This window comes from Onychomys torridus, chromosome 1 (genome assembly GCF_903995425.1).
Source record: "Onychomys torridus chromosome 1, mOncTor1.1, whole genome shotgun sequence".
NCBI lineage: Eukaryota > Metazoa > Chordata > Mammalia > Rodentia > Cricetidae > Onychomys > Onychomys torridus.
In genome coordinates, this window is record NC_050443.1 from 65,957,328 (window position 1) to 65,972,017 (window position 14,690).

The following is a 14,690-nucleotide window of genomic DNA, read 5'->3' on the forward strand; positions in this document are numbered from 1 at the left end:
TCTTGCACCTGAGCATAATAACTCAGATGCAGACCATGAAGTGATAATGTTTAAGAGTTCTCCAGAGAATAATAAGCTGAGAAGAATTATATTAGGAAATAAAATGCACTTCTAACTACTAGAGTGGTAAAAGAGACACATATGTGTGTGCAGGCACATTTGAAACGTATTTTCTGTGAAACTCTGCATATTTACACTTTCACCTAGGTTCCATTCTTGGTAACATTATAAACATGTTCTATTTGATGTTTTTCTTCTTGGTTGTGAAGCTTTCCTTCCTATTCTGCAGTTTGATGCGTTCCAGGTGCTTTCTGAGACTTAAAAGATCCACATACCTGGGGTGAAGATAAAGACACTGATTGCTTTTTTTCTATTTACACAAAGCATGGTCACATCAAGAACGAATATTTAACCAGGAATCTAGATAAGAAGTAAATGCCTTTCATTTATTTGTTTTTGATTGGTCATCAATATATGTACTTAGAAGGCCCAAGTATGTTCAAAACATCATTCTTCATGTTTTCTGTTTGTTTTGCCCTACCTTCCTATCTAGGACATGACCAAAATTTCTTTTTTATGCTGATTTTTACCCTATTTTAGGTGATTTAATGGTTATCTGATTAACCTTTATAGAGTCAGATTGTCCAGGCTGAAAGCTGAAAAAGACACCCTGTCTATATTTCTTCTAGAGAGATTTCCTTTATAATGGCAAGTGATTTTTCCAAAAAAACAAAATCCAAGGCACTGACAGGAGTCCATTTCTTTGAGGCTGAGTAAATTTTCCTGTAAGTGTTATGCTAGTGTTTTTTCAATCATGTTGGAATGCCCAAATTGGTATTTCTTAAATGCTTCATGGGTGCATTTCTTAAAAGTATACTGCATTTTTATTAAATGTTGTTTATGCCATCATTTAAAAACTGCTGTGTTGTATGATTCCTGCAGCTGAAATCAAGCATAAAAACTTAAAAATCATTCACTGTGGTAATTTTATTTGTTGCATTAAATTTTGTATTAGTTGTGCACATGTACAGACAGATATTTTTTAATGGCAATATCTGTAGTGGTTTTTTTTTCTTTTAAGTTCTATGTTGTTCATGTATAATCCCCATCTACACAATTTCAGGAGACAGTTTGTGTACTTGATAAAGAGGGTATGCTGTGAGGATGTATCACTCTGGTTTAATGAAAAGCAGAATGTCCACTATGTCTAGGCACGATTTTTGGGTAGGCAGAATGCTGGAAAGAATAAGACAGACATGACAGGAGATGGAGAGCAAGCAAGATAGGCAGTGAAGAGATATGGTTATAAAGCCACAAGGCAGAAAGTAAATTAACAGAAATGTGTTAAAGTTATTAGAGCCTTTTAGAAATAAGCCTAAGTTAAGGCTGAGCTTTTATAATTTATATGTCACCCTGTAATTTTTTTTAAGCTGGCAGCCCAAAGAAAAACACAACTATAGTATATCACCTTAAATATTGACTTTATATTTTCTTTGTCAATTGCTAGAATGAAAGTTTCTGTCTGCAGCATATGCCACAATTTGAAAGAACTTTATTAAACACAATATGATCACATTTCTTACTATTGATTTTATATTTTCATGTTTTGATTCTCTGTTCCATAACTTTAATCTCTTGTACTTATTCCACATTTTTTTCTCTTTTCCTTTTTTTTCCAATTATAAAGAGTGTGTTCCTATGTTGTGGGAATATGTGCAACATACTGTAGATTTGTACATTTGAACATAATTAAACTGGATTGGTGGTATGTACTGGATTTGATATTTGGTTAGGATAATTGTAGCAATGTCTCCTGTAGCATGCTAAGCAAATTGTCACAAGTAACATTCTAAATATCTGGTAATAAACATGTACAAAGTGAGCATTGTACTCTCTGTGGGGAATACCACAATGAAGTTTTAATATTTGAGACAATTTGTATTCATTTATTAATAAATATGTATGAATGCAATTCAAAGCAGAGGATGATGTTTGGGATCATGGAACAGATGTGAGAAATTTTCAAGAGATTAAGGAAATAATGAAGAACAACAATAAACCTGGTCTCAGTGAAAAACAAAACCATAGTGATGAAGGACAATGGGGAATGACATTATGTGACATCACATGTTTTTCACACTGACAATGCAATTTTCACAGTGAAAGGGATCAAAAGAGTGATGACTTGGGAGTCCAAAATACCAAACATATTTAAAAAATATCTAAGAGGAGTTTCAGTACAGCATGAATGAGAAAATCTTCACTTAAGTTAGGCACAATTTGTCAGATCTCTATCAGTCATTAGAGTTCTTGTAGTTGGAGAGAAACTTTCTTTTGGAAGTAGAGAGGAGAGAACTTGCAATTTCCCTTTTTATTCGTTCTAAATTCTCATCAGTTTATGGCTAAACACTCCTCAATGACAGCTCTCTCTCAGTAAGATTACTAGAATATTCATTAAGGCAAGAAATGGAGAACATAGGCATAAAAGCAACTGAAATACAAAAGTTGCTAGATGGTACTGATCATATTCCTGTTATGCTAGAGGTAAATAAACATTCATACAAAAAAGGCACTGAATTATCTGATACTTTTTGAATTATATTTTTATTACATAAAATGTCATAGAAGAATGTTTCTAAATGTGTTATTTCTGATTATACGTTGTGCCAACACAGCATACAGGTGTATCATAAAAAACGAACATAATAGTTGATGAAGAAAATGATGTTGTAAAAATTAAAAAATTGAGCAAAAGTTACCTACATGTTTGTTTGACAAGTTGAGTTGAGATCTAATTTTATAGTGAAGGCAATAAATTATGCATTTCTAAAACACAAGTATAATACAAGTAATTTATTAAACATATATAATAAACATATACATATATGCACATATATACAAGCAATATATATTCATATACATTTCAAAATGTTTATCTATTTTAATTTTTTGTGTTATGAGTAGGCATTCTGACTAAATACTTATTAATAATATTTTTATGATATTTTATATTATTTTCAAAAACCCCTATATCCTATGAACTGAATTTAAAATTTTTTCACCCTTTGTTGTTCATTAGCAACTTCAAACATTTAGCATTTATAATTTGCTAAAATATATTTGAAATCCATGTGTTTATTCCTCAATTTTATAATCTAATACTGCATGAAACACTCTCCAACATTCTCTCTGTTTTATTTTACAACTTTCCTTTCGAAGACAGATTACAAGATGGGCAAATGTCATTTAAATTTGATTTGTATTGGCTCCCAGAAGAAATGTTCATGTGATTATTGATTGTAGAAAACATGTTTGACTGTAGCATATGTCAATATGTGACAACACTAGCCATTGCCTCTTTTCATGGGCCTTGTAGAACATCAGTAATTGATATTGTGACAAATTATAGTGTTAGAATGAAATGTTTGCTATGAGTTCATTTTAAACTTGAATTGAAGAATTGCTTCAATATACCAGACCAATATTCAGCACCCACAGTTTTCCTTTTTAAAATTTTTAATTTAACTATATTATTATATTGAGATAGTTGTTAATTTCAAACAATTATAGATGGCATATTCCAACTTAAAAGGAACATGTGAGTTAAAGGGATATACAAACATCCTATATGCATGCATGAAATTCTCAAACAAAAAAAGTTGGTTGAAAAAATGATACCAAAAACTTTTTGTTTTAACAGGATATAAATTTGTATACAGGAGATTTTAGAAAATACCAGAAAAAACACACAGGTCACATATTCTTCATCTTCAGTGGAGTACCCTTGTTTTAAAATGAAATAAACCAGGCATTTTTCTTCTGTTGCCTGTTTACTCATGAATTGGCCAAACATCTCAAAATTACCAATGACTCCAAAATGTTTTATGATGCCTGTAGGAATGAAGTTACATGCTTTACTGGATTTTGAACTTCATGTTGTCTCTCGAACAGTTTTAGAGTTAATCTCTCTTTGTTTGTTTGGTTTGGTTTTTCTTTCTTATTTTTATTAAGAAATATTTTCATTCAGTTTATACATCACAGCTTTCAAAATACCATCACTAAAAATGATTATTAGTTGTCTGTCTGTCCAGGTTACTTCAGAGTATAATCAGTATTTTTGATGTAGAATATCATAAATTAGATTTCACATATTCCAACTTTTTTTATGACAGACATAATCAGAATTTCTGTGATTAATCAGAGGCTTTTTACATTGTGGCTTCAGTAATTCATTAGAACTTGTGATTGGATTGATTGATGAGAGAAAGGTAGTAAATTGTATGTATTTTAAATTTTTTTATTCATTTTACATACTCATCACAGGTCCCCTTGTCACCCCTCCTCCCATTTCCTCTCTTCCCCCATATCTCTACTCCCCACCCCTTCGACTCCCCACACCCCTGCCTTCCCTCCGTTATCCCTCATCCCATCTTCTAGCAGGGTAAGTTCTCCCATGATGGGGACAGCTAAGCCTGGTACGTTTTGTAGAGGCAGGATCAAACCTCTCCTCACTGAATCAAGGGTGGACAAGATGTCTGACCATAGATAATGAGATCCAGAATGCCAGCTCATTCACCAGGGATAGACCCTAATCACAATGCTAGGGCCCCTTCAAACATTCCTAGACACACAACTGTCTCTGGAAAGCAGAGGGCACAGTCCAGTGCCATGCAGGTTCTACAGCTGTCCAAAGTTCATGAGTTACTTTGAGCTTGATTCAGTTTTCTCTGTAGATTTCCTCATCATGATCTTGACCCCCACCCTTGCTCTTATAATCCTTCTTCCTCTATTCAACTGGACTCTCTGAGCTTGGCCTGGTACATGATTGTGGATCTCTCTGCATCTGCTTCCATCTGTTACTGGATAAAGGCTCTATTGGTCCAAACACATTTGGGAGACTGTATTCTATTTCTTTATATATTAAGAATTATTATAGATTTCATTTGATGGTCACTAAAATTCTTGAACAATAATGAATGAAACTTCAGTTTGACACTTTATTTTTGGCACAATTTATATGGAGATAATGTATTCTGTTGGAATTGTAGAATCCTAATTTATTTTCTACTATTTTCTCTTGTTTACCCAAGACATTATGTGAATGCTTTGGCCTTCACTCTCTCCAATCTAGATGCATAGCAATGCCAGGAATAGCAATTGAACTGCATTCACAGAAGGTTAAATCTCCAAAATTGTGAAAACTTTCAATGAAAGATGAATGGATAGTAAGTGTTCATGGAAACTGATGACTTAAATCCATAAGAATAAGAATTATAAATTCTGAAACTTTATTTGGAAAAATGATTTTAGTAATTTTAGATATTAATGTCATATAATAGTAACTTTGTTGCTTAAACTAGAGAATTCAAATTTAAAACTGGAAATACCATACTTAAATAAAATCCATTCCAAATGGCAGAGTACTAAAACTAAAAACAATTCAGGCTTGGTCATTTCTGAATCCAACTGAAAATTTTATGAAATAAAAGACTAGAAACTTCAGAGTAAAATTATTCAAGCATTAGCAACACAAATTATAGGGAAACTATACTATTCATTCAACTGAATATTAGCTTTAGAGCAACAAAATAGGCTAGTGCACTCAGATATGGATCATTGTCCTAAAGCAAGAGAATACACATGAGAGGAAACAATGGCTGAAACAATCAAAGGAAAACAGAAAATGACACAAATTATTAACAAATTGTTACATATGATTTTCTTTATTTCTTATTAAGAAATTTTCTATTAATTTTACATATCTACCACAGATTCCCCTCCTCTACTCATTGCATCTGCCAGCCTTCTGCCACAACACAGCCCCCATTCTCACCCCTCCAAGACAAGGCCTACAGTAAGGTGTCAGCAGAGCCTGGTACACTCAGTTGTAGCGTGTCTAAACCCCTCCCTCTGCACCAAGGCTGTGTAATGTGTCCCACCAGAGGCACTGGGCTCCAAAAAAGCACACACATGCACCAGTGATAGATATTGATCTTACAAGCAGGAAGGTCCTTAAGCAGATAAAGCTACACAACTCCTTTACATAAGCAGAGCACCTAGTCGAATCCCATGGGAGATCCACAGCTATTGGTCCACAGTTAATGAGATCCCACAAATAGTCTCTGTACATTTCTCTATCATGATCTTGATGCCCCTTGATAAAGGAATCTCTCTTCTCTTTCTTCAACTGAACTCTTGATGTTCAGCCTAGTACTTGGCCGAGGATCTCTGCATCTGCTTCTATCAGTTAGGGTATTTACCAATATGATTATTGATGCAAGCCAATTCACTCACCCTCTCCACTATTAATATCAGATGAACAGCATAGAGACTAAAAGTTAAGATATTAGAGAAGGACAATGTTTTGACAATTATCACAAAGCAACAGGAATCTAGAAATAAGACTAACATATTCCGATGAACAAATAAAAATTAAATTGTTCACCATCAACCTGAGAGGCTGTAGCTGGCAGTTTTCCTGTGTCCTGCCTGGTACCTCAGTCACTCAGACCCAAATAAACACATAGAGACTTATATTAATTATGAATTATATGGACATGACCTATGACATAATTTTATTATAAGCTAGTTCTTATACCTAAACTCAGCACATTTCTGTTAATCTATAAGTCGCCATGTGTTCAGTGTCTTTACCTATGTGCCATTACATGTTGCTCTCTGGAATGCTGGGTGACGGCTCTTCCTCTCTGCCTTTCTTCTTCCTGTCTCTCTCTTCAATTTTCTGCCTACCTAACACCTGACTTGCCATAGTTCAAATGACTGTAATTATTAACCAATCAGAGCAAAACATATTCACAGCATGCAGAAAGACATCCCATAGCAAGAGCCCATCTGAAGAGGGTTTTTTCTTTGTAGTAAAAGTCATTGTTATAAACAAGAATATGTTATTGAAGATTATAGAGCATCAAATGGAATGGAAAAGGACAAAGGTGCATGAAATAAAGAGAAAAAATGTAAGTGATTATGGTATTTATATTGCTTATAAATTTAAAGAATCCCAGAGATGGTGATACAGAGGGATATATTTTGTTAGCAATTCCTTATATTCATAACTAAGTCAGGGCATTGTCAACATTTGCTTTTTGTAAAAATCCTTCACAATCTGGATAGAAGATAATATCCACTTATTTTCCACTTACATTATTTACTATAGTTCTGCAATAAAGGGATGAGCAGATTAAATGTCTTCTAAGACTTTATTCTCACCATGCTCACAGACAAAAAAATAAAGCTGTATGAAAGTTAAAAATCAAAGCATCCAACATGAATGAGATTCACCTCCTAAACATTTAAGAATTCTTACTTAATTTCAGAGAATTCATATTCTCAAACAGCACAGTAACAGGGCTTATGTCTCCAAAGCAATGGGAAGAAACAAGCATTAAATACATGAAAACTATTAGTTTAAGGCTGGGCAGTGGTGTCAAACACATTTAATCCCTGCACAGGAGGGGAGAGCTAGTCAGATCTCTATGAGTTTGAGGCCAGCCTGGTCTACTGAGAGAGATATCAAGAACAGGCACTAAAACTACACAGATAAATACTTTCTCAAAAATAAAGTTAGTTTAATTTAATATTATCATGTATGGACCCCATTGTCTAATGATCTCTTTGCTCTCTTTTCAGGTTGACATATAAGAAAATCCACTTGATTTTGTCTCTTTATTTTGCTCTTGAAAATATCAACAAAGACCCTCACATTCTACCCAACATTTCTCTGTTAGTTAAAGTTGAATGTAACCTCCTGGATGATTGGAAAATGAATAGTTTTTCCACAAAAATAGGTGAATTTCTTCCTAACTACTACTGTATAAATCAGAGAAGATATTTAATCATGCTTACAGGTCCAATATGGTTATCATCTGGTATGCTTGGACCACTCCTGTACATCACAAATAGACCAGAGGTAAGCATGGGTGAGTTAGTTTTAATAAATATTGGCACCATTCATCCTGATTTTCAGATACCAAGCCAGATTTTAAAAAAGTATGTATATGTGTATTCTGATACATAGAATTCAAAGCATATATACTCAGAAAGCATAGACACATACCAGTAGTTTAGCATAAAGAGACCCAAGGACAAGGAGAAATTTGAAGTATTTTAGTAGCAAACTTAGCTCTTCTGTACTTTTTAAAATATTCACAAGAAATTACATAAGATTTCATAATGACATGAAAATCCACATGCCATTTCATCCTCTCCTGAGCAGCCATGAACAGTTTCCACATCTCTACCAGATGGCTCCTAAGGACACTTCTCTGGCCTTGGCCATTGTATCTTTGGTGGTATATTTCAGATGGAACTGGATTGGAGCAATCATTTCAGATGTTGACCTAGTACTTCAATTTCTCTCAGAATTGAGAAGAGAGATGCAAAGAAACAGTGCTTGCTTAGCCTTTGTGCATATTGTCATGGGAGATAAAATATTATTCCAGAAAAATACAAATATCTATTATCATGAGATCACAACATCATCAGCCAAAGTTGTTATCATTTATGGAGACAAAGACTCTCATCTACAACTTAACCTTAGTCTCTACAGATTATCAAACCTCAAGAGGATCTGGGTTACTACTTTACAGTGGGATATGATCACACATAATGGCAAATTCCTTCTTGTTTCCTTCTATGGGACCTTTACATTTTTACTTCACTTTTCTGAATTATCTGGTTTTGAAACATTTATTGAGACAGTACATGATTCCAAGTATAGTAGTGAAATTTCCCTTACCAAATTATGGTGGATTTATTTTAATTGTTCTCTGACTTCATTTAATTCAATGAACCTTAAAAATTACTCATTAGAAAAAAGAATTCACTGGTTATTCCAGCACCATTTTGAATTGTCTGTGAGTCATACAGGTTATGTCCTATACAATACTGTGCATGCTGTGGCCCATGCACTCCATGAGATGCTGCTAAAAGAAGTTGATACATTGTCAAAGTATTCTGTGGAAAAACTGGAGTTTGACTCTTGGAAGGTAATAAGTATTCCAATGAATGTAATGTAGTGATGTAAATATAATTTCATAATGGTTAATGTTTGTTCTCTCAAAGAATTCCAGGATCATTTCTATCATACACAATTGTGTATCCTTTAGACAGAATTTCATGGGAAATTTACTGTTTATAGACCTTAATCCTGGCAACAGTGACATTCAGACAGATATTCATGATATATGCCAAGAATGTTTCCCATAATAATTCTTCCACATATATATATTTGAAACAGTAATCTATTTCTTTCCATCAAAATTTGAAAGCCAACAAGAAACTGAATGTCCTTTTAAGTGATCAAAATGTATGTCAGCAATTAAGTAAATAGATTATAAATAACAGCAATTAATTCTTCAACACGTTTTTTTAACATACCAATGACCTCACTTCCTTAGCTAATTATGAGGTAACATTTAGAAGAAATACTGTGGGTATTATCTCTCTACCCTCCATGAATATCATTCAGGTGTGCAATTGTTAAATAATCAATATCACTAAAAAGTTGGTATTTCCAAGTCATAATGTTGTTATTATCCCTATTTGGATTTTTCCATCTACTACATGAGTATTTGGTATTAAGTCACATTTCTAGAAAGATTAATGATAATTAATGGCAATCTACACTTCTAAATATTTCTTCTAATGTGTAGGCATACTTGAAACTAACATAATAAATGTTTCAGATGGTCCATTTCCTGAAGAACATACAATTTATAAACCCTGTTGGAGACCAAGTAAACATGAATCAGAAAGTAAACCAAGATGTGGAGTATGACATTCACTACAGCACTGAGTTTTTGCCTAATCTTGGACTGAAGGTGAAAATAGGAAAGTTTTCCAAACATTTGCTACATGGTCAACAATTGTATATCTCTGAAGAAATGATAAAGTGGACCATAGACTGTAGTCAGGTTTGTTGGACTTACCTGTACTACTACTCTATAAGCAACATAAGTAACCAAAATCTCTAGGTTGACTTCAGCACCCTCCTGAGATAGAGTATTTTCAAATATAGTCACTAACTTCTTTCTTACATTTCTCGATTTTTCTTTCAGGACACATTTTATTTCAGTAGTATGAATATGCATAATTTGTGAGGGGTCTTCTTTTCCTCTTTGCTTGTTGGCCACAAAGTTGAGAGGGTAAAGTCAGTAGCTCTGACAGAAAGCTTTGTACATGGTCCTTGAGCATGAGCAGAGACAACCCTTCAGGAGACAGACTTCGATGAATCAGCCAAAATTTATTCTAGAATACAAGGAAATATATATATATATATATATATATATATATATATATATATATATGTGTGTGTGTGTGTGTATATATATATATTGTGTATATATATATATATATATATTGTATATATATGTATATATATATGTATATGACTGGAGAGACTGGGGACAAGTGATAATTTACATTAAGTGTCAAACTGTCATCACAAGACTTATTCTGTAGCAGTAGGGTCCTATACAGAAATCCTAGCAGGAATCTTCTAGAAGGAATCTGTGCCAAAGTTCAAGCCGAAGATGAACCAGCATCTGTTTTAGAGAGAGACATCTGGTTTAGACACAGCTTTTCAATCCTGCCGTCTCAGATACATTCCCTAAATAAGGGTAGGTAGGGGCAGGAAATTCTTCTGGAGGAAGGGAGCCACATGTTATAGAGCTTTTGAGATAAGTTGCCAAGCCGTAGGGAGACTTGGACATTTACTAGCCACCAATGTCTTCCAACTTCATAGCTACATATTACTATGTCTATGTGTCTATGTCTACAACAGATAGATAAATATAGATTAAATAGAAACACACACATACACATATAAGTTTCATATTATATAAATCACAATACATGTACAATATATAACTACAATATAAAATAAATGTTACTTTTTAATTTATTTGCATATTTGTAAAAGGTTTTTACAACAGTACCATTTTCTAAATTTTTATCACTATTCCCAGGTATATAAGGCTTTTTCATTATATTCCATTTGATATTTACTCAGATTCCATCCTCAATATGCAGTGTGCCTTGCAGTGCAGGATTCAGAAAATCCCCTCAACATGGAAAGGCTGTGTGCTGCTTTGATTGCATCCCTTGCCCAGAGAATGAAATTTCCAATATGTCAGGTAAATATACAACATACCAACAGATTCATTAGATTAGTCAATTACGGTTGTCTCAATGATACCTTCTGGGAACTGAAAAGATAAAATCCATCATGTAATCATATGAGCAGCAATTCTGTCTTTGAGCATCACAACCCATGTGCTGAAACACATATTTAAATCATTACTCCAGCACCTATTCACATAGTAGTTTCATTTGGTAACTGTTTTAGAGTACTAAATATCACTGTCGCATTTATCTTAGCCTGGAATCTAGTCCTTCATAATATATCTATTTTTTTTCTTCTTTCCTAAGACATGGGAGCTGTAAATTCTTATTTACATAGCATATGTGAGATTTGTGATAATTTGTAGATGTTCATGGATGATGCCTCCTGATTAAGAGGCAAGCATTTTCTTATGTGTCCTATGTAGATCATGCTGTCAATTGTTTTGTTGTATTTTCATTTGTAGACTAGTTCACAGGTGAGTTTATAGACAACATATAGAATTCAAAATTGAAACATTTATTTTAACATTTCAATGTTGAAAACAAGTATGCATGGAAACTTTTCAGACTGAATAGGTGGGGATATTTTTTTAGTGACAGGGCACCCATGGAACATTTAATAGGGATGTTATAAGTACCATAGCAGGTAACTGAAAAGAGGAATTAATTGCTTTGGGAGTAATAACACAAACCTAAGAAATAAAATTGCTGTTTTATTTAATCTGCAGAAGAGAATGTAAATTGTTCTAAATAATTTAAACAACATTAGCATGGAGATTCGTGCAGAATTTACATACAAATAATTCTATTGAAATATTAAAAATATTTTGTAGAGGACCAAGTGAATAATGGGAAAAACAGTTTCATGGAATACAAAGTAAAAAGCAAATTGATGAAAACTATGTTTTACATATATTAACTTTAGAGTAATTGAAAATAAAAACAATGTACCAATTTTAAAAAAATTGGTAACTGCTTATGTGTATTTTCGAAATAATGAAAATAAACGATTTTATAGAAAATAATAATTATAAATTTATTAGAATAATAAAAGAATATGAATGTTTTAGTCCAATTGTTTGGACAATATCACATTCTAAAATATGAGAGAACAGAAGTAATTGGTAAGGATATACAGTCACAAATGGAAAGACTCTTAAAAAGAATAATATTGTTACTTTAAAGTTTGCTCTATTGATTTAGTCAATTGAATGCAGTTGAAAAATATGATGTTATAAACTACCTGATATGGGTGGAAGAAAGCTCTTCCTTCTATTCTTTATTGTGTGCCCTATCTATGTTGTTACGAGCAGATCCTAGTCCTACCTCATCTAGATATGCCAGGCTTCCATGGTACCCATGGAAGGCATGTCCCTTCCTGAAGAGAAACAGAGGAGACATGGATTATGGTGCAGACGAGAGCTGTGGGAAGTAAAAGGGAATAGAGAAGGAAAGGGAAACTGTTCTGGAAGTGAAATAAATGAATAATTTTCTTAATTTAAAAATATGGAAAATATCTTCATCATGTTGCTTTCTCAATAAACATTTTTCTATTATGGTCCAAACTTATAGAAATTAGTAAATGGGTAGATTCTGTTTGTTACCAAAATACATAAGAAACCTAATAATAAACGTGATATATTTAACATGTAAAGACTTTACGTTGGAAATGGTTCATGAATCTTCTGCTTTCCCTGACATTATTCATGTAGTCTTTTAAGCAATATATGGGTTGTTCATGTTTCAGTACCCAAGCAGTTACAAAAGGGCACTGTTATATAGTACTTGCCTTGCAGCTGATAGAAAGACAAATGTATCTAAGGAAGAATATGCTCTTATGATTTAATACTTTGTAACCTACAGAATTGTTAAGAATAAATATGTGTTTCTATATTGTACTCAAAAAAGTGTTTTATTGTGTAAACAATATGCTGTCACATGTTAATTTTGACAAATAACTAAAAGGTCTTGGCTGTAAATGATAAATGACAGATTTTCAAAATTGTGCATTAAAATAGTAGATTTTGTTATTGCTATTACTTCTTAAATAAAAACATAACTTTCTGTCTACCTCAAAAATTAAGGCTAATTGCCAGGCTGTGGTGGTGCACACCTTTAATCCCAGTACTCAGGAGGCAGAAGCAGGCAGATCTCTGAGTTTGAGGCCAGTCTGGGCCACGTAGTGTGTTACAGGACAGGCTCCAAAGCTACACAGAGAAACCCTGTCTCAAAAAAAGGCTAATTTCTGGAGATTTTTTAAAATTTATCCATATAATATATCCTATAAAATAAAATAAATATTAAACCTAATGATACATTTATTCCTGTACCAGACATGGATCAGTGTGTGAAGTGCCCTGATGATCACTATCCCAACCCTGAAGGAAATCACTGTCTCAAAAAAGTGGTGGCATTCCTGGGTTATGAAGACCTCTTGGGAATGTCTCTAGCCTGTTTGGCTCTATGTTTTTCTATTCTCACAGCTTTTGTACTGGGTGTCTTTCTGAAGCACAAGGACACTCCCACAGTCAAGGCCAATAACAGAACTCTCAGCTATGTTCTACTCATCTCCCTCATCCTTTGCTTTCTCTGTTCTTTGCTCTTTATTGGCCAACCCAATGAGGCCACATGCTTCATGCAGCAGAGCATATTTGCTGTGATGTTCACTGTGGCTGCTTCTACAGTCTTGGCCAAGACAATTACAGTAGTACTGGCCTTCGAGGTTACTACTCCAGGTATTAGATTGAGGTGGCTGCTGATGTCAGGGGCACCTAACTTCATCATTCCAATTTGCACAGTGATTCAACTGATTCTATGTGGAATCTGGTTGGGGACTTCCCCACCATTTGTTGATGTTGACATACATGTTGAAAAAGACCACATTTTGATTGTCTGTAACAAAGGGTCAATTATTGCCTTCTATTGTGTTCTGGGATACTTGTGCTCCATTGCCATGGGAAGCTTCACTGTAGCTTTCTTGGCCAGAAATCTGCCTGACACATTCAATGAAGCCAAGTACCTGACATTCAGCATGCTGGTGTTCTGTAGTGTATGGGTTACCTTCCTCCCTGTCTACCACAGCACCAAGGGCAAGGCTATGGTGGCAGTGGAGGTGTTCTGTATCTTGGCCTCTAGTGCTGGGCTGCTTCTTTGCATCTTTGCTCCAAAGTGCTTCGTTATTTTCTTAAGACCTGAGAGAAATTCTTTTCAAAAGTTTGGGAAAGTACATTTTAAAATTAAAAATACGGATTAAATTAACCTTTATCATTAGAACATGTTTCCCAACAAGACTACACTGACATTGTGACTGTCAAATTTTAGGTCAAAGTATATACTTTGTCTCATGAGTCAAAGCAGAAAATAAACTACAAAGTAGAGGTATAAAATTTGGCCCAGACCTCAATTCTCATGGACTTTGGTGACCTGACATTACTATACCTATAAGGCTGGTTTCCTATCTTATAGCCATGCTTGTTGTTGAATTGGATAATAGCTATGCATTAGTCTGAATTTTATATATTAACATCTAATATAGCATTTCCAGTATA

General features: G+C 33.8%; 1 pseudogene; it reads left to right on the top strand.

Moving 5' to 3' along the window:
- Window positions 1-233: 233 nt before the first annotated feature.
- Window positions 234-14,395, top strand: LOC118597639 (annotated as a pseudogene).
- The last annotated feature ends 295 nt before the right edge of the window (window positions 14,396-14,690 follow it).